The following is a 20,959-nucleotide window of genomic DNA, read 5'->3' as shown; positions in this document are numbered from 1 at the left end:
TAGGGAAGTCTTGCTAAAACTATTCAAGGCACTGGTTAAACCAGACCTGGAGTACTATAAAAAGTTTTTGTTCCCTAATCTATGGAAAAATATACTGGCACGAGAGGAAATCCAGAGGAAGTTCACTAGGTTAACCCCGGGTATGGAGAGATTTTCTTATAAGAGGTCGAGTAGGTTGGGCTTGTACTCACTGGAGTTTTGAAGAATGAGAGATGACTTTATTGAGGCATATAGGATTCTCAGGGGGCTTGATAGGGTAGATGCTTCCAGAGGACATAATCTCAGGGTAAGGGGTTGCCCATTTAAGACAAAGATGAGGAAACATTTCTCAGAGAGTAGTGAATCTGTGGAATTCTTTACCACAGAGGGCTATAGAGGCTGGGTCATTAAGTATGTCCAAGGCTGTGAAAGACGGATTTCTAATCAGTAAAGGAACTGAGGGTTATGGGGATGAGGCAGGAAAGTGGAGTTGATGACGTTCTTGTATATTACTGCTGAAGCCAGTGTGCTCACAGTCCTTGGGAAATCCCATGGTCATAAAAATACAAGTCTTTCTTTTCTATATGGTTTCTCTTTAAGATTGCAATTCTGTGCCAAATTAGGGACAATTGTGCTGCGACTATGAGGGCATCCAAATGCATTTCATGTTGGATCTTATATAGTGTCTGTGCCACCAATATTCCTTTGAAAACTAAAATGCTGAACCTTCCAATAGAGATTAAGTGCATAAGTTTTCTTTCACAAAATTCACTAGTGTGGGATAAATCAGATCTGTTGCCAACCATTATCTCATTTCAAAATTGGAAGAAATTGGCCAAAGTCCGCACCATCATGGTTGAATCAATTGCCAGCATTCAAAAGTTCACACATCACTAACAACCACATACAAGACAAAAACGCAAATTGCACAGGGCATACCCATCTAAGGAGGAATATTCTCCTGAACACATTACAGGGAGGGAGGCGGCCTAAATAAATAAAACTCAAAACAGATAACCCACTTGAACCACAGATTTGCAATTACAGAGCACTTTTGACAACCACTGGACATCTCAAAGAGCTTTACAGTCAATGAAGTACTTTTGAAATAGGAAAGGCGGCAACCATTTTTGCACACCGCAAGCCCCCACAAACAGCACATGACAATATCAAGATAATTTGTTTATTTGATGCTGATTGAGGAATATCAGGCTGCTCTTCTTCATTGTAGTGCCCTGAGACCTTTTACATCCAACCAAATAGATGTGACCTCTGTTTTAATGTCACTTCTGAAAGAGGACACACCTCCGACAGTGTACTACTCGCTCAGTACTGCACTGGAGTGTCAGTGTGTGTCCAATTCTGGAGTGGAACTTAAATCAGGAATCCCTCTCAAAGAATTAACCAGCAGGCTTCAAATCTTGCCTACATTTTCCTTAGCCTTAACAACTAAGCTCAGCCACATAAACAATAGGGACATTTGACTGGATCACACCAATCCTTTAAAATTAAGGCTACAAGTACAGCAGCAAACAAAATAAAAGTATCTATGAGCCCAAAAGGGAAAATTGATAAAGCGGCAAAAAATGTAGGTACCAACTAACATGAGTTTACAATTTGAACATATAGCTCAGATTTTCAAATGTTTTTTAATATTTATTCCCATTACACCCTTATTGATAAATTCCATCTTTGTGAAATGTTGGTTAAGTCACATTTTGCAGTCTAATCTCTAACAGATAACAGAGAGGGGGGAAAAAAAATCACCAGATCACGACAGGGAACAAGAAAGGGAAATTGAACACTGCAAAGGGTTTCCTCTCAGACCTGGTCCTAAACCAAAGAGGAAGCCCTGTATTTAAAGTCCTGGATTAGCATCAAAATTGAAACATTCACAGGCTCCAATGTAATCAAGAAATCAAGTTCAGCTAAGAAAGAACATTCATTTCCTTTCATTTCAGAACATTCAAAGCACTTCACAGCCAATTAATTACTTTTTGAAGTACTGTTGCTTTGCAAGGAAATTTAAGTCAATCCTACTCTGCCAATTTGCACAGAATGGCCCCACAAACATTGAGATAAACAACCAGCCAACATGGTTATGTTGGTCAAGGAAGGAACTTGGGAATTGAATAAAAAGCTGTCATTGCAGGTGTTAAGAGGTGATGGCAAGCCAGGAAATGAATTTAGGGAAAGGTCCCATGGATCAGTGCTGAGATCCCTCCTAATCTACATAATGAATTTGATTAATCTGTGCAAAGCAAGTTGGTCACAAATGAGAAGGAAAACTTCAGGGAAGGGGAAGAGAATGAATAATCTAATCTCGTTAGCTGGGAAATGATACTGTGACAAGTTAAAACAGAGAAGGCCAAGTGGATTTTTATTGAAGGTTTTAAAATCCTTTAATTTTAATGGAATGAATACGGAAAGCTTATTTCTTCTGTCTGGGAAGTCAGTGAAGATAGTTTTAAGTTGGCCACCTGTCATGAAGAGCAAGCAAAATTTAGGAGAAAGGTCTTTATACAGACAAATTGAGAGCAAATAGCATGCTTTGCACAGGAAGGATTGGAGACAGAGACAATTACACCTTCATAAAGTTGAATGCGTAAAGCAGAGAAAAATACAAAAATTTGGGAAAATAGGGACACTGGGATTTCTTCAGCAAAAAGCCTTTATTCTTCCATGTTGTAATTTTTTTGTAATTATAAAAAGCCTTAGAATAAATGTTCAAACTGGCATATCCATCCATACCAAATGAAACTCACAATGGAAGAAGTGGAAGGCAATTCACAAAGCTGAACTACAAAGGGATGTAGGCTGGCAAAGATCATTGATTGCAGCAGAAATCAACAAAATTATCAAAATACAAAATGTGTTAATTAATCCAAGGTCGTGTTGCTCACAGGAGACTTGACTATCGTCTTCAATTCTGGTGACTGTGGCACAAAAGAAACAAAAAAGCCTGGTGAGGTAGAAGCACCACGAGGGTGATCCAGAATATCAGAGAACTAAGTTATGAGGAAAGGTTAGGAGAATTCATATTCTTTAATCTTCAAAGGAAACAAAGAATAAGGATCTGACTGAACTATATAACATACTAAGAAATCATGCATTTTTCTTGAAAAACAATTTCAAGTTACAGGTTATTTCTGAAAGAAATAATATAACAAAGAACAAAGAAACTAACAGCACAGGAATAGGCCTTTCGGCCCTCCAAGCCTGCACCGACCGTGCTGCCCGTCTTTACTAAAACTCCCTACCCTTCTGGGGACCATACCCCTCTATTCCCATCCAATTCATGTACTTGTCAAGACGCCCCTTAAAAGTCACTACCATATCCGCTTCCACTACCTCCCCCGGCAACGAGTTCCAGGCACCCACTACCGTGTGTGAAAAAATCTGCCGCGTATATCCCCTTTAAACCTTGCCCCTCGCACCTTAAACCTATGCCCCCTCGTAATTGACTCTTTCACACTGGGAAAAAGCTTCTGACTATCCACTCTGTCCTTGCCTCTCATAATCTTGTAGACTTCTATCAGGTATCCGCTCAACCTCCTTCGTTCCAGTGAGAACAAACCAAGTTTCTCCAACCTCTCCTCATAGCTAATGCCCTCCATACCAGGCAACATCCTGGTAAATCTTCTGTACCCTCTCCAAACCCTCCACATCCTTCAGGTAGTGTGGCGACCAGAATTGAACACTACATTCCAAGTGCGGCCTAACTAAAGTTCTATAAAGCTGCAACATGACTTGCTAATTTTTAAACTCAATACCCCAGCCGATGAAGGCAAGCATGCCATATGCCTTCTTGACTACCTTCTCCACCTGCATTGCCACTTTCAGTGACCTGTGTATGTACATCCAGATCCCTTTGCCTATCAGTACTCCCAAGGGTTCTGCCATTTACTGTATATTTCCTATCTGTATTAGACCTTCCAAAATGCATTACCTCACATTTGTCTGGATTAAACGCCATCTGCCATCTCTCCGCCCAAGTCTCCAACTGATCTATATCCTGCTGTATCCCCTGATAGTCCTCATCGCTATCCACAAATCCACCAACCTTTGTGTCGTCCGCAAACTTACTAATCAATCCACTTACATTTTCCTCCAAATCAGTTATATATATTACAAACAGCAAAGGTCCCAGCACTGATCCCTGAGGAACACCACTTGTCATAGCCCTCCATTCAGAAATGCACCCTTCCACTGCTACCCTGTCTTCTTTGACCAAGCCAGTTTTGTATCCACCTTGCCAGCTCACCTCTGATCCCATGCGACTTCACCTTCTGCACCAGTCTGCCATGAGGGACCTTGTCAAAGGCCTTACTGAAGTCCATGTAGATAACATCCACTGCCCTACCCTCATCAATCACCTTTGTCACTTCCTCGAAAAACTCGATCAAGTTCGTGTGACACGACCTCCCCTTCACAAAACCATGTTGCCTCTCACTAATACGTCCACTTATTTCCAAGTGGGAATAAAGCCTGTCTCGAAGGATCCTTTCCAATAATTTCCCCACCACTGATGGAAGGCTCACCGGCCTGTAATTACCTGGATTATTCTTGCTACCCTTCTTAAACAAAGGAACAACATTGGCTATTCTCCAATTGTCTGGGACCTCCCCTGTAGCTAGTGAGGATACAAAGATTTCTCTCAAGGCCCCAGCAATTTCCTTCCTTGCCTCTCAGTATTCTGGGGTATATCCCATCAGACCCTGGGGACTTGTCTACCTCAATGTTTCTCAAGAACCCCAATACCACCACCTTTTTGATCTCAATATGACTCAAACTATCATAGAATCCCTACAGTACAGAAAGAGACCAGTCGGTCCATCGAGTCTGCACTGACCACAATCCCACCCAGGCCCTACCCCCATATCCCTACATATTTACCTACTAATCCCTCTAACCTACGCATCTCATGACACTAAGGGCAATTTTAGCATGGCCAATCAACCTAACCCACACACCTTTGGACTGTGGGAGAAAACCGGAGCACCCAGAGGAAACCCACGCAGATGCGAGGAGAACGTGCAAACTCCACACAGACAGTGACCCAAGCTGGGAATGGAACCCAGGTCCCTGGAGCTGTGAAGCAGCAGTGCTAACCACTGTGCTACCGTGTCGCCCATATCTACACATCCTTTCCCAGACTCATCACCCACTAAGTCCTTCTCTTTGGTGAATACTGACGCAAAGTACTCATTTAATACCTCGCACATTTCCTCTGGCTCCACGCATAGATTCCCTCCTGAATACTATCAATGGTAAACTATAACAGTAAAATATATTTAGGACTGGTGTAAAATGTCTTCCTGCAAGAAGTAATATGGCACGGTCTGCATGGCAGATGAAGGCAGGTAAAATTGCCGGTTCCGATACACCCCTCCCCGATGAGCTCAACACATTCTATGCCCATTTTGAGCAAGAGGTCAGCAAGAGCACGATCGCCATCCTGGAAGCCTCAGACGAACCTGTATCTGAGGTCACCATTACCGATGTCAGAGCAGCCTTCTTAAAAGTCGACCCATGGAAAGTAACTGGCCCAGATGGGGTACCCAGACGAGCACTCAGGTACTTGCAGACATCTTCAACTCTTTTTCCACCAATCGGAGGTTCCTACCTGCTTCAAGACGACGACCATCATCCCACTACCCAAGAAAAGCCAGGCAATGTGCCTTATCATCCGGTGACTCTGACTCATGACAAATCGATTACTACCTGCCAGGCTGCCTGGATCCACTACAGTTCGCCTATCGCAAGCAACAGGTCCACAGCAGACGCAATCTCCCTGGCCCTACACTCAACCCTGGAACACCTAGATAACAAAGACACCTATGTCAGACACCTATTCATAGACTACAGCTCAGTCTTTAACACCATTATTCCGAGACTCATCTCTAAACTTCGTGGCCTGGGGCTCAGCTCCTCCCTCTGCAATTGGATCCTAGACTTCCTAACCAAACAGACTGCAGTCAGTAAGGATAGGCAACAACATCTTCACAATCATCCTCAACACAGGTGCTTCATAGCCCCTTGGTGCTTCATGTCCTCAGCCCCTTGCTACACTCCTTATACACCTTTGACTGTATAGCCAAATTCCCCTCCAACTAGATTTTCAAGTTTGCCGATGACACCACTGTTGTGGGTCGGATCTCAAACAATGACGAGACACAGTCCAGGAAAGAGACAGAATCTGGTGAGCTGGTGCGACGACAATAATCTCTCCTTCAATGTCAACAAAATGAAGGAGATAGTCATCGACTTCAGGAAGCGTGGTGGAGGGCATGCCCCTGTCTACATCACGGAAATTAAGTAGAAATGGTTGAGCGCTTCAAGTTTTTAGATGTCCAGGTCACCAACAACCTGTCCTGGTCCCTCCATGCCGACACTATCGTTAAGAAAGCCCACCAATCCCTCGGCTTTCTCAGGAGACTAAGGAAATTTGGCACGTCTGCTACAACTCTCACCAACTTCTACAGACACTATAGAAAGCATTCTTTCTGGTTGCATCACAGCTTGGTACGGCTCCTGCTCTGTCCAAGATCGCAAGAAACTACAACTACAAAGCGTGCATCATGCAAACCAGCCTCCCATCCATTGACAGTCTACACTTCCCACTGCCTCGGAAAAGCAGCCAACATAATCAAGGACCCCACACACCCCAGACATACTCTCACCTTCTTCTGTCAGGCAAAAGATACAAAAGTCTGAGGCCACATACCAACCAACTCAAGAACAGCTTCTTCCCTGCTGCCATCAGACATTTGAATGGACCTACCACGTATTAAGTTGAACTTTCTCTACACCCTAGCTATGACTGTAACACTACATTCTCCACTCTCTCCTTTTCTTCTCTATGTACGGTATGCTTGTGCACAAGAAACACTTTTCACTGTATACTAATACATGTAAAAATAATAAATCAAATGAATTTCTGGAATGGAGATAAAAGTTCTGGAATCATTCAAGAAGCAGTTAGATGCCATGATTTGGGGAGGGGAGGTTGAGAACAAAGAAATGTGTTTCCAAACTCACCAAGTTGAGCTTCTAATAATGATCAAGAATAATCTGAGCTGGAATAAGCTAAAGAGGAAGAAGTGTATCTACATATCACTAGAAGAAGATATAAAGGGGTATTAAGCTAACAAAGATGGATGGAGCCATGACATAGATCAGCCATTATCTCTCTGAATGGCAGAATAAACTCAATTGCTGAATTAGCTACTTCTGCTCCCAAAAGAAATTTGGATCAGGGAGGAGAAAAACACTAACATGAGCTTGGTTGGTGATATATGATGGGGTGAGCTGGAAGAGTGCCTGCATAAACTGAATGTAGGTTGTGTGTTGGAAAAGGCTCTGTGAACAAGGAACAGAGGGAGTAGTTCACAATTATAAAACAAGCTAACTTTCAATATAAATTAAATCAAGAGATTTGGCACCAATGATAACACAATTTCCCCACAAGGATAAAATCCCTTGCAATCTTCCAATGTCCATTGCTTCCAACAATGAACGAGTCCAGATTTGCATCTTTCATTTTGACAAAGCCAAAATAGTATCTTACACAAGTTCAACATACCGCCTTGCTCATTTACTATAAGCCCCTATTTATAAAGCCGAGGATACTTCATGTTTTATTAACCTGCCCTATCACCTTCAATAACTTATGGACATGTCCACTCAGGTCCCTCTGCTTTTGCACTCCTTTAGAGTTGTACCTTTATTTTGTTTCGTCTCCCCATGTTATTCCTACCAAAGTGAACCACTTCATATTTCTCTACGTTAAATATCCTCTGTCATCTGTCTGCCCATTCCATCAATTTGTCTATGTCCTTTTGAAGTTCTACACTATCCTCCTCTCAGTTCACAATACCTGCAAGTTTCATGTCATAACGATATCCTGTACACCAAGGTCTAAGTCATTAATATATAATCACGAAAAGCAAGGGTCCCAATACTGACCCCTGGACAACTCCAGTACAAACCTTCCTCAAAATATCCACTGACCACTACTTGCTGTTTTCTGTCAATCAGCTAATTTCATATTCATGTTGCTACTTTCCTTTTTATTCCCGGAGCAATAATTTTGCTCAAGTCTGTTGTGCAGCAATGTATCAAATGCCTTTTGGAAGTCCGTGAACACCACATTAACACTGCTCTCATTAATCCTCCGTGACATCTTCAAAAAATTCTAGCAAGTTATTTAAAATGATTTCCCCTCAAGATCCATGGCTGCCTTTCCTTAATTATGCTACACTGGTCCACGTGACTATTAATTTTGTATCTAATTTTTTTAGGATGTGTTCAATGTTGGACACAACACTTTAGGAAAGATGTCAAAGCTGAAGACAGGGTAGACAAAGGATGAAGGATTTCTGTTATGTGGAGAGATTGGAGCAGCAAAGGTTATTCTATTGGAACAGAGAAGGTTAAGGTTTAGTGGAGGTGCTTGATATTATCAATGCACTTGATTGTTTCTCTTTACTCATTTATTCCATTTCCAGCAGAAGGGATAATACCCAGAGGATACACGTTGGTGAGGCGACATGAGGAAACTTTTTTTTTAATAAATAAAACACAGCAAGTTGTTATGACCTGGAATGTATTGTCTGAAGGGACAGTGGAAGCACATTCAATAAATAGCAACTTTCAAAAAGGAATTGAATACAAGTTATAGTGCCATTATACGTGCTTCACAGCAGCATTATAGAACAAAGTATGACATCAAGCCACACAAGGAGATATTCGGTTAGGTGGCTAAAAGCTTGGTCTCAGACAATGGAGGAAAGTGATGCGGAAGGGCAGTGAGGTATAGGGAGGGTATTCCAGAGCTTGAGACAGCAACTTAAAGCACAGTTACCAAATGGTAAAATTACCAATTTTAAAACTGGGGATGCTCAAGAGGCCAAAAGAACACACATCTCAGACGGTTGTGGGGTTGGGGGATAATAAACAGATAGGAGGGGGGGGCAAGGCCATGGAGGGATTTGAAAACAAAGATGAGAATTTTAAAATCAAGACATCAAGAGAAAAAAATTGCGGGGTTGTGGGGAAAGTGAGAGGTAATGGCACTAGTTGGATAATTCTTTCAAAGAGCCAGCACAGACATGATGGGCTGAAAAGCCCCGTCTGAGCTGAATGGTTGATTGCGGTGAAAACTGTAGCTTCAGAAAAAGGGGAATGTAATACGATTTCCTTTACAGCATCCTTAAACAACTGTAATCTGGTTTTGTACAATAAATTTAGTAGGGCAAGCTCAGAAGAAAGTTATTTAAAATTATGCCTGTGAAATGTGCGATGTTAAACTGCAGCACTTTATGATCTGGTCATTGTGGTAGCAGCTTCTTTTCTGGGGAAAAAGGAAGTAGGTAAGAGACTGAGGAGTGAGCAATCTCTCTGGGTGGTTTTAAAGGGATCCTTTGTCTAGACTACTTGGCGACAGGGAAGGAAGAACTCTGATAAAAAAAACCACACCTGTACTGGGCATGTGCAAACTGTAACAGATTTAGAATGCTATGAAGCCTAATATTAACCTTTTCCATCAAAAGATGAGGGAAGTTGTGCACATTATGCAGCAGTGGAACATTCCTGAACAAACGTATCATAGTCAAAACATATTTCACTACTTCCACCATAATACAAAAACTTGAGTCAGGAAAATATTTAAATTATAAAAACACTTCACAAAATTAATCATGCACAGAAAATCTTGAAACCCAAGAAGCTCCTTTACGAACAAAGTGAGCAACTTCAGGAATTATAGAAAACAGGAAACCAGTGATTCCTTATGAACAACTCTATACATCAAGAACAAATATCAAAACTGTAGCCATTTCAACAGTCACAAAATGAATTACACCAGTGATGAGTGACAGCTCAAAGTTTGACACATCGTATCATAGTATTACATGTATAGCCTGTCTATATGGAGTTGCAATATACGTCTTAAATCAAAACTGTTTATTGCAGTTGTTCAAACTTTATTACATACGAACATACAAATTAGAAGTTTGTCACCTGCCCTTTTGAGCCTGTTCCGCCATTCAATAAGGTCATGTCTGATCTAACTGTAACCTCCCACCTACCTCAGATAACCTTTCACTTCCTTGTTTATCAAGAATGTATCTATCCCTGCCTTGAAAACATTCAAAGGCTCTGCTCCCACTGCCTTTGGAGGAAGGGAATTCCGAAGACTCACCACCCTCAGCAAAAAATTCTTCTCATCTGTCTTAAATGGGCAACCCTCTATTCACCCACAAGTGGAAACATCCTTTCCAAATCAACCCTATCAAGGCCGCTCAGGATCTTACATGTTTCAATCGAATTACCTCTTACTCTTCTAAGCACCTGTGGATAAGAGGCCTGGTGTGTCCAATCTTCCCTCATAAGACAACCTGTCCATTCCTGGCACTAAGTTTAGTAAACCTTCTCTGAATTGTTTCCAATGTACTTGCATCCTTTCGTAAATAAGGAGACCAACACTGTACAAAGTACTCCAGATGTGGTCTCACTGGTGTCCTGTACAACTGAGGTATAACCTCCCTACTTTTATATTCAATTCTCCCTGCAATAAATGATAACACTATTAGCTTTCCTAATTACTTGCTGTACCTGCATACCAGCCTTTTGTGATTCACGTGCTAGGACACGCAAATCCCTCTGAATCTCAAGAGCTCCATGATCGCTCTTTTAGATAATATGCTTCTTTTTATTCTGCCTGCCAAAGTGGACAATTTCATATTTTCCCACATTATGCTCCAATTACAATATGACCCTTGTAGCTTCTTTATGTCCTCTTCGCAGCTTCCTATCTTTGTACCAGCTCATCCAAGTCATTTAAATAAATTGGAAAAAGTTGAGACCAAGCACCGATCCCAGTGGCATACCACACATTATATCCTGCCAACCAGAAAAAAAACACATTTATGCCAACTTGGTTTCCAGTTAGCCTGCCAATCATCTATCCATGATAATGTGTTACCCCCTACACCACGAGCTTCTATTTTCTGCAATAACCTTCAATGTGGCACCTTATCAAATGCCTTCTGGAAATCTGAGTACATTGCATGAACCTTCCCTTTATCCACAGCATACGTGACACCTTTGAAAAATTCAAGGCAATCAGGCAGAGTCAACATGGTTTTGTGAAGGGGAACACATACTTTAATTTATTGGAATTTTTTGAAGTGCCCTGCGATAATGTTTTTAATAATGGCTAACATCTTCTCTATGACAGATGTTGGCTAACTAGCTGTGATTTCCTGCTTTCTGTTTCCCTCCTTTTTTGAATAAAGTAGTTAATTTGGTATTTTCCAATTTTTGGCACCTTCCCCGAATCCTGGGAATTTTGGAAAATAAAACCTTTGCATCAACTGTCTCACTAACCATTTCTTTTAAGACACTAGGATGAAGTCCAACAAAGATCCAAAGATTTGACAGTCCAACATTTCTTTGGTGATTTTTCGTCCCCTTCAATTCCTGATTTACAGCTATTTCTGGGATGTTACCTGTATCCTCTATATTGACGACTGACGCAAAATACCTGTTAAATTCATTTGCCATCTCTTTATTTTCCATTATTAATTTTCAGACGCACTTTCTATAGGACCAACGCTCAGTTTTCTAATTTAAATATCTAGAGAAACTTTTGCTATCCGTCTTTATATTTCGAGCTAGCTTGTACTCTAATTTTCTCTCTTTTTGTCATTCTTTGTAATTCTTCATATTCTGTCCAATTTTCTGACCTGCCACTAGTCTTTGTGCAATTATATGTTTTTCCTTTAAATTTGATAGCGTTTTTTCTAGTTAAACACGGATGGTGGATCCTCCTCTTGAAATTTTTCTTTGTTGGAATGAGTCTATTCTGTATATTCTAAAATATCCCTTCAAATACTTGCCACTGCATCTTTACTGACCTATCCTCATTGGCCAGTCCACATTAGCTAACTCTGCTTTAATTCCCACATAACTGTCAGAGATTTGCAGCATGGAAACAGGCCCTTCAGCCCAACCTGTCCATGCCACCCTTTATTTTTAAACCCCCAAACTAATCCTAATTGCCCACATTTGACCCATATCTCTCTTTACCCATCTTACCCATGTAACTGTCTAAATGCTTTTTAAAAGACAAATTAAGACTTAAGTTGAAGATACTCATTTTGAACCCACTCTTTTCTCCCTCAAAATGAATCATATTATGATCACTGCTACCAAGGGATGCCTTCACTATGTGATCAATTAATCCCATCGCATAATACCAGGTCTGCTAGAAACGATCCAAAAAACATTCTTTGTCCATCTGATTTATCCAGTCTATATGTAGATTAAAAAGCCCTCATGATTATCGCCATATCTTTCCGACGAGTTCCATTATCTCTTCTTACCACGTAGTTACAATTAGGGGCCCTGAACACCACTCAAGTGACTTTTTGCCTTTATTATTTCAGTCCACACGACTTTTACATCCTGGTTTCCTGAACTTGGGTCATTCCTCTCTCTAATGCACGAAAATCATTAATTCACCAAGGTCCCCTCCATCTTTTCCTAGCTTCCTGCCCTTCCTAAAAGTCATGTACCATTCAACATTAAGGTCCCAATCTATGTCATCCTGTAGCCATGTCCCTGCAATGGTAATCAGATTGAACATACTAATTTCTATTTCTGCTATTAGTTCATCTGTTTGTTTTGAATGCTGCATGCATTCAGATACAGAGCCTTTAGCTTTGTCATTATTTCTTAGCCTCTAGCATTCTCTATCCCTTACTGTCACGTTCTGTTGATCATTTGCCATATCAGTCCCTTTCTCTCTTGCCTTGTCTCTATTCTTTGGTTTACCACATCTTCCCAAATTTGATCCCTTGCCCCATTACATAATTTAAAATCTTCTCTATTACTGTGGTTTGCTAGAACACCATTCCCAGAACAATTAAGGTGTAGTCCGCTCCAACAGTAGTCTCCACTTTCCCCACTACTGGTGCCTCAGCCCCACGAACCAGCACCCATTTCTCCCATAGCAGTCTTTGAGCCATATATTCATTTTTAAAAATCTTATTTGCCCTATGCCAATTTGCATGTGGCTCAGGTAGTAACCCAGAGATTTTTGCCTTTGAGGCTCTGTTTTTCAATTTCGTGCCCTGCTTCTCATGCTCTTTCCTAGTTCTACCTATATTGTTGGTAACTATGTGGACAACAACGACTGGATCTTGCCCTTCCCATTGCAAGTTGTCCCCAGCCCTGGGTGTATGTCCCAAACACTGAAACCAGGGCAGACAAACACAGCTTTCTGGACTCTTATTCTTTGCTGCAGAATCAATGTCAATCCTCCTCACTATACTGCCTTCTGTTACCACTACATTCCTTTTTGTTCCCCCCATTTGAATGGCTTCCAGCCCAGAGCCATGGCCAGGTAGATGTCCCATCCTGCAGCCCCCATGCATCCAAACAAGTTCAGAGAATCTCAAACTTACTGGATCAAGGGCTGAGGCTCTTGCACTCCTTCCTTCTGTGTGCCCTTTGTTGCCTCACTCTCAGTCACACCCTATCTGACCAAATCAGAAGTGACGTGATGGCCACCTGGTACAAAGCATCCAAGCAACTAAACCCCCTCCCTGATGTGCCAGATTGTCTGCAGCTCAGTTCCAGTTCTGACCCTGAAGCTCCTCAAACCTCAGAATTAACAGAGACCTTACATTCATGTAAAATTTTTATTTCCTTAGGATACTCCAAAACACAATTAATTAATTGCCTGTGAAATGTGGTTAATACTACTTGGTAAGCAATTACAGTAAACAAATCACATACAACATCCTAGAAACAACAATGAAATATATTTCCACTGATGCTGTTGCTTGAGAGATGAATGACAGGCCTGGCCATTGGCAAAACTCTCTATTGCTCAGTACAGTTATCCTCACAGTAGGCTTCAGCACAGGTTTAAAAAAAACAAGATACTGGAATCGACAAGATAGCGGTTATTTTTAACATACATACAGTAAAACATAGGGTATCACTTTACTTATTTACCCAAACATCTGGAACAGTTCAGCACTCCCTTAGTTTTACGATGAAGTGCTAGTCTAGATGCATTTTAAAATGCAGGTGGGATCTGCTCAGAGAAGAACAAGTCCCACAAAATCAAGCTGAAACAAGACTTGAAGCAAGAACAAAGCCAACCATCAATCCCACTTCCCCATATCAATTCTCTTTTCCTCGAGAGAACTAGCATTTAATAATGCCCTTTAAGAAAAATTGTACTAAAACTGTATGTACTTGGGAATTTCATAAAAATTCAACTTGTTCATGGTACAATTAGAAGTTTTATAATCATGTCTCTGCCATTCTTTTTGGCTAATCAAATAAACTAAATCAAACAAATTGAGGGACAATGTGAAAGGGGCAGCCCCTTAAGCGGTTGTGTGTGGGTGGGGGGGACCACCCAAAACAAAAAAAGTGCAAAGGAAACTTAAAAACATCAAACTAAAATATGATTAAGAGGGTTAATAATACACCAGTCCCTGCAGGGCCCAACAAGCACAGAAAGCCTTAACGGCGCCCATGGACACCGGATGCTCCTTCCCCAGAGACACCCTGCTGCGAATGTAATCGCGATAGAGTGGCAGACAGTCAGGTCGGACGACCCCCTCGTCTGCTCACTGCCTGGATCCGTTTATGAGGTCTCTGCCTAAGTGCAACACTTACGCTCAAGTTTAGAAGTTTAAAGTATTTAATTGTACTTATTTCACAGTTCACTTGAATGGAGTACACACTTTTCTCATGCACATTATGCCTTACTAAAATCTTAGTGAAAGGATTGATTGCATGATCTAAAACATGAAAATCTAGATGCCAGAATGCATTCATTGTCAAGTAGTGTTCAATTTTAAAATATTAGATTGACATATGGCACTGAGAAACGTGAAAATAATCAAATTGGGGAGAGGGGCTACCAATAACCTAATAGGTTCAAGAGAACAGGCGGAGAGACTAGTTAAAGCATATAGTATTCTGGGCTTTATTAATAGGGGCATGTAATACAAGAGCAAGGAGGTTATGCTGTTCAAATGTTAAGGGGGGCCGGACAGAGTAGATAGGGAAAAACTGTTTCCGTTCATTAGAAGGATCAAGAATGAGGGGGCACAAATTTAAAGTAATTTGCAAAAGCAGCAAATGTGATGCAAGGAAAGATTTTTTCACACAACTAGTGGTTTGCATTTGGAATGCACTGCCTGGCAGTGTGGTGGAGGCAGGTTCAATCGAGGCACTCGAGGGCATTAGATGATTTGAATAGAAATAACATGGAGGGGCACAGGAAAATAGCACAAAGCCATATTGTTCGTTTGAAGAGCCAATGCAGACACACAGGGCCAAATGGCCTCCTTAAGCTTGTAACAATTACATGATTCTGTATTCAGCTAATTTTCAATATCAGAAATTGGAGATTCAATTATTAATTTGCCCTTACTTTTTATACATATTGCTTATTCACAGATGACTATGAAAGTGCTACACAGGCAATAGTATGTGCAAATTTAATCTGACCAATATATTTTAAATTGCTACTTTCCCAATTAGTCAATCCGGTCTTCAGACAACACTTATCAAAATGGAATCCCACATAAAGGTCATCATCTGCTGGAAAAGTTCATAATAAACATTTACAATATTAAGAGAGGTCCACAATACCACTTGGTACAACCAGGCACCTGGAGTGCTTGAGGCACTTTCCCAAACAGCCTCCTCCTCCACTACCCAATTAGATATGGGTGCTGCTTGTGAATGAAGAGAAGTCTTGCATCTATTTACAGCCATTCATGAACTCTAGACTTCTGAAGGTACCTTACAATGAATGCAACAATGACTACTGTGAAAGTCATTCAACGTAGGGAATGCAGAAGCCAACTTGCACAAAGCAAATCTGACATACGGCAACAACGTAATGATCAAATAATCTGTTTAAGTGATTTTGGTGGAAGGCTAAATATTTGTCAGGACACAAGGGAAAACTCCAGTATTTCTGTTGAAATATCCTATCCAATAAGTTAACTCCTTAACCAATGGAATTTAAGGATTGGGAAATAAAGCTAGGATGGACTATGAATCCAAAAGGGTGAATTCAGTGTCAATGCTGATGTGTTGAGAGGGAAAGAAAAGACTTTTTAAAATTTTAAAATATCTTCCCAAGAAGTTCAAAATCTAAAAGAACGAGGCTCCATGCGTAATAGTTCATCTTTGGTGCCAGACGTTGATAACCATCATTAACACAAATCATCTCATAAAATGGGTTTACACTTGTAATGCCAATATTTGCCTTCTGTGTCTACAGTAATGGACAAATACAGCAAAATTGTTTATCTAAAAACAAAATAGGGAAACAAGGTCCCAATTTGGAGAAGTTTTCTACAATTATTGGGTTACATCTTGCATATATAGTACTTTAAACTTTACACAACGTTCTAAGGTGCTTAACAAGCATTATCAAATTTTTAAAAATGGACCCAGGTTGAATTTGGCTGTAGGCTTTATGGAGCATCTCTAAGGAGGAAAGCAAAAGAAGAGTAAACGGAGATTCAGGGGGTAGTTCCAGAGTATAGGGCCTTGGCAGCTCAAGGCTCAGCAGTATCTGTGGAATGATTAAAATTGGGAATGTTTAGCAGGCTAGAATATGGCTGGGGGAGATAATGGGGATCGGGACGGCCATGGAGGGATTTGAAAACTAGGTATGACTTAATCAGGTGCCAATGTAGATCAACAGGCAACGGAAAGATGGTGAACAGGATTTGTTGTACATTAGCAACCAGGAGAATTTTGAAATGACCTTTATGGAGGGCAGAATTAGGGAGGCCAGCCAAGAGTGTGTTGGAACAGTCAAGTCTAGAGGTAACAAAAGGGCGGCATGGTAGCAGTGGTTAGCACTGCTGCTTCACAGCTCCAGGGACCTGGGTTCCATTCCCAGCTTGGGTCACTGTCTGTGTGGAGTTTGCACATTCTCCGTGTCTGCGTGGATTTCCTCCGGGTGCTCCGGTTTCCTCCCACAGTCCAAAGATGTGCGGGTTAGGTTGATTGGCCATGCTAAAATTGCCCTTAGTGTCCTGAGATGCGTAGGTTAGAGAGATTAGCAGGTAAATTTGTAGGGATAAGGGGGTAGGGCCCGGGTGGGATTGTGGTCGGTGCAGACTCGATGGGCCAAATGGCCTCTTTCTGCACTGTAGGGTTTCTATGAAAAGGGCTTTAGTAGCTGCTATGTCGAGGAGCCAGAACTGGAATAGTGTAGTGTTATGGAAGTGGGAATAGGTGATCCTGTTACATGGATGTGCAATTGGAAGCTTGGGGTCCGGTATAACAGCAGGATTGCGAACAGTCTGATTCAGCTTCAGCCAATTGGCAGAGAGAGGGTTGGAGTCTATGGCAAGGGAATCAATCATCTTAGTCCCAGGACATCACTGTGGGAGTTCCTCAGGTCAATGTCCAAGGCCCAACCATCTTCAGCCACCTCAATGACCTTTGGGGGGGGGGGGGGGGGGGGGGGGGTGGTTTGTTACCATTGACCAGAAACTGAACTGGACTAGCTGTATAAATACTGTGACTTCAAGAATAGGTCAGAAGCTAGGAATCCTGTGGCGAGTAACTTGCCTCTTAACTCCATAAAGCCTGACCACTATCTACAATGCACAAGAGTGTAATGGAATACTCTCCACTTGCCTGGATGTTTAGCTCCAACAATACTCAAGAAGTTTGACAACATCCAGGGCAAAACAGCCCACTTGATTGGCACCCCAACCACAAACATCCACTCTTTCTATCACTGATGCACAATGGCAGCAGTGTACACAATCTACAATATGCGTTGCAGGAGCTCACCAAGGTCCTTAGACAGCACCTTCCAAATGATCACTACCATCTAGAAAGACTGAGGTAGCAGGTGTATGGGAACATCACCACCTCAAGTTCCCCTCCAAGCCACACACCATCCTGACTTGGAAACATATCGTCGTTCCTTCACTACTTATGGGTCAAAATCCTGGCACTCCCTCCCTAACAGCCATGTGGATGTACCGACACTTGCAGCAGTTCAAGGCGGCAGCTCATCGCCTTCTTCTCATGGGCAATTGGAGATGGGCAATAGAGTGGCATGCCTTATGAGGACAGGCTGAGGGAGCTCGGTCTTTTCTCCTTGGAGAGACGTAGGATGAGAGGAGACCTAATAGAGGTATCTAAGATGTTGAGAGGCATAGATCGGGTGGACTCTCAAGAGGCTTTTTCCCAGGGTGGAAATGGCTGCTACGAGAGGACACAGGTTTAAGGTGCTGGGGGGTAGGTACAGGGGAAATTTTAGGGGGAAGTTTTTCACACAGAGGGTGGTGGGCGAGTGGAATCGGCTGCCGTCAGTGGTGGTGAAGGCAAACTCAATAGGGTCTTTTAAGAGACTCCTGGATGAGTACATGGGACTTAATAGGATGGAGGGTTATAAGTAGGCCTAAAAGGTAGGGATATGTTCGGCACAACTTGTGGGGCCAAAGGACCTGTTTTGTGCTGTAGTTTTTCTATGTTTCTAAATGCAGGCCTGGCCAGAGACACCCACATCCCATGAATGAATTAACGGTTTCCATCCACTGTCTCTGTGCTGTCAGGTTGATTGTCTTTGACTCTTGTCACAGATCTGTTCTCCCTGGTTGCTGCCTCTGGTCAAACCAGACTTTGAAATCTTGATGTCCTACTTGACTCCGTCTTCCAACCCATGTCGTTAGAATCAAAGACTGCCTATGTCCACCTTCAAAACATGTCATCTGTCCATCCCTGCCTCTGACTATCTGTTGGTAAAACTCTTATTCATGGTCCTTCAAGAGTCCAGGATTCCAACACTTTCCTGACTGGCTTCCCATCTTCCCTCTATAAACCTTTGACTCTGCCTGTATCCTGTCCCATACCAAATCTTGGTCACGAATCACTTCATTCCTTATAGAATCACAAAGTTTACAACACAGAAAGAGGCCACTTGGCTCATTATTTCTGTGCCAGCTGAAAATAAAAAACCACGCTGAAAATAAAAAACCACGCTGAAAATAAAAAACCACGCGGCACTGGAGCACAGTGGTTAGCACTGCTGCTTCACAGCTCCAGGGTCCCGGGTTCGATTCCCGGCTCGGGTCACTGTCTGTGTGGAGTTTGCACATTCTCCTCGTGTCTGCGTGGGTTTCCTCCGGGTGCTCCGGTTTCCTCCCACAGTCCAAAGATGTGCGGGTTAGGTTGATTGGCCAGGTTAAAAAATTGCCCCTTAGAGTCCTGGGATGTGTAGGTTAGAGGGATTAGTGGGTAAAATATGTGGGGGTGGGGCCTGGGTGGGATTGTGGTCGGTGCAGACTCGATGGGCCGAATGGCCTCCTTCTGCACTGTAGGGTTTCTATGATCTATGATTTAGTCTGTAACCCCAGAGGGTTACAGAGGATAAGGGACTTAAGGTGCACATCCAAGTCCACTTTAAATGAGAGGTGGTTTTCTGTCCCCAGTACCCTTTCGGGTCTGAGTTTCAGACCCTCACCATCCTCTGGTTGAGAACATTTTCCTTCACTCCCCTCTAATCCTTCTGCCAATCTCCTTAAACCTATACCCCAGACTCCTTTCTATCCAGACTCCTCAATTTTATATATTATGATTTGCCTCAGCTCCTAGTTCACTAAAATCTCCGTTTTGAAATCGTATTCAAACTCAGTCGTGGCCTGAGTTCTCTCTAACTTTGTAGCCTCCAATTCTTTGTTTGTGTATCCCTTCACCTCATTATTGATAACAATACTTTCAGCTATCTAAACTTTAAGCTCCGAAATTCCCTCCCTGGACGACTCGCCCATTTTTGCCCCTTTGGGATCCTCCGTAAAACCTGCATCCTTAACCAAGCTTGACCTAAAATCTCTTCCTTTGGCTTGATATTTTCTTTTGTATGTTTACTCTCCTGTGAAGCATCTTGGGATGTTTGCTAAATTAACAGCAAACTATACATGAAAGTTGTTCTTGACAATGCCAAAGGGAAATTGCTTGTATACCCAGAATGCTGAATGGATAAGACCCCCCCCCCCCCCATAAGACCATCAGACAAAAAGCACTAGGTGGTTATGTAATAGAAATCCTAAGTGACACAATAACAAAAGGCAGTGCTTGAGCCCTAGAATTGATATAATTGGCATTCTGATAATGGGATTATTTTGTCTCCAGCTGACTCTATTTCTCCTTCTTCCTATGCTTCTACATCTGACTTGTCTCTGTATGCTTCCAAGCTGTCTCTGCCAGTCTTGTGTTACTGTATCTGTGTCTGTTTCTCTTGCCATTTTAATGAAAGATTCAGGCAACTTGTAAGTGGTGATATTTTATTAGTCTCATCCAATCCCGGTCATGAGAATGAATGGCATCAAAGCAAAGTAGAAACTGGAATGAGTAAGGTGCCCAATTCCACCTCTCCCTCAATCCCATTATTGTCTTTAAATTGTCAGACTGCTTGCTTGACAGCCAGTACTGGATGAGCAGCAATGTCCTCTAATTAAATATTGGGACAAGCAAAGCCATTGTTTTGGATCCCTGCCATGACCTCCATTCGCATTGACTGACTCCATCCATTTCATTGTCTAAGGCTGAACCGTAGAATCATAGGATCCATGCAGTGTGGGAGGCTGCCATTTGGCCCATTGAGCCTGCACCCGACAACAATCCCACCAGGCCCTATCCCCGTCACCCTGCATATTAACAAGGGACAATTTTGCATTGCCAAACAACCTAACCCACACATCTAAGCAGACTGTGCTCATTTTAACTTGGAGATGAGCACCTAACTGCATGTCCATGGCATCATTAAGGCTGCCTATTTTCATCTTTGTAACATTGCCTTGTGCCGACCCCACTTCATGTCATAGGCTAAAACTCATCCATGCCAAATATTTCAATGCACTTCTGATCAACCATTCATGTTCGCCCCTCCATAAACTTCAGATCA

The 20,959-nt window shown here is 42.1% G+C and overlaps 1 protein-coding gene across 1 annotated transcript in view; it reads right to left on the bottom strand.

The window, feature by feature from the left end:
• lemd3 (LEM domain containing 3) overlaps positions 1 to 20,959 on the bottom strand; it is a 52,615-nt gene that overhangs the window by 29,398 nt on the left and 2,258 nt on the right. The gene's annotated exons all lie outside the window — the stretch shown is intronic.

The sequence above is a fragment of the Mustelus asterias genome, chromosome 9, assembly GCF_964213995.1.
Source record: "Mustelus asterias chromosome 9, sMusAst1.hap1.1, whole genome shotgun sequence".
NCBI classification, from domain to species: domain Eukaryota; kingdom Metazoa; phylum Chordata; class Chondrichthyes; order Carcharhiniformes; family Triakidae; genus Mustelus; species Mustelus asterias.
The sequence above is the reverse complement of the archived record's forward strand: the minus strand, read 5'-3'. Positions and strand labels throughout refer to the sequence as shown.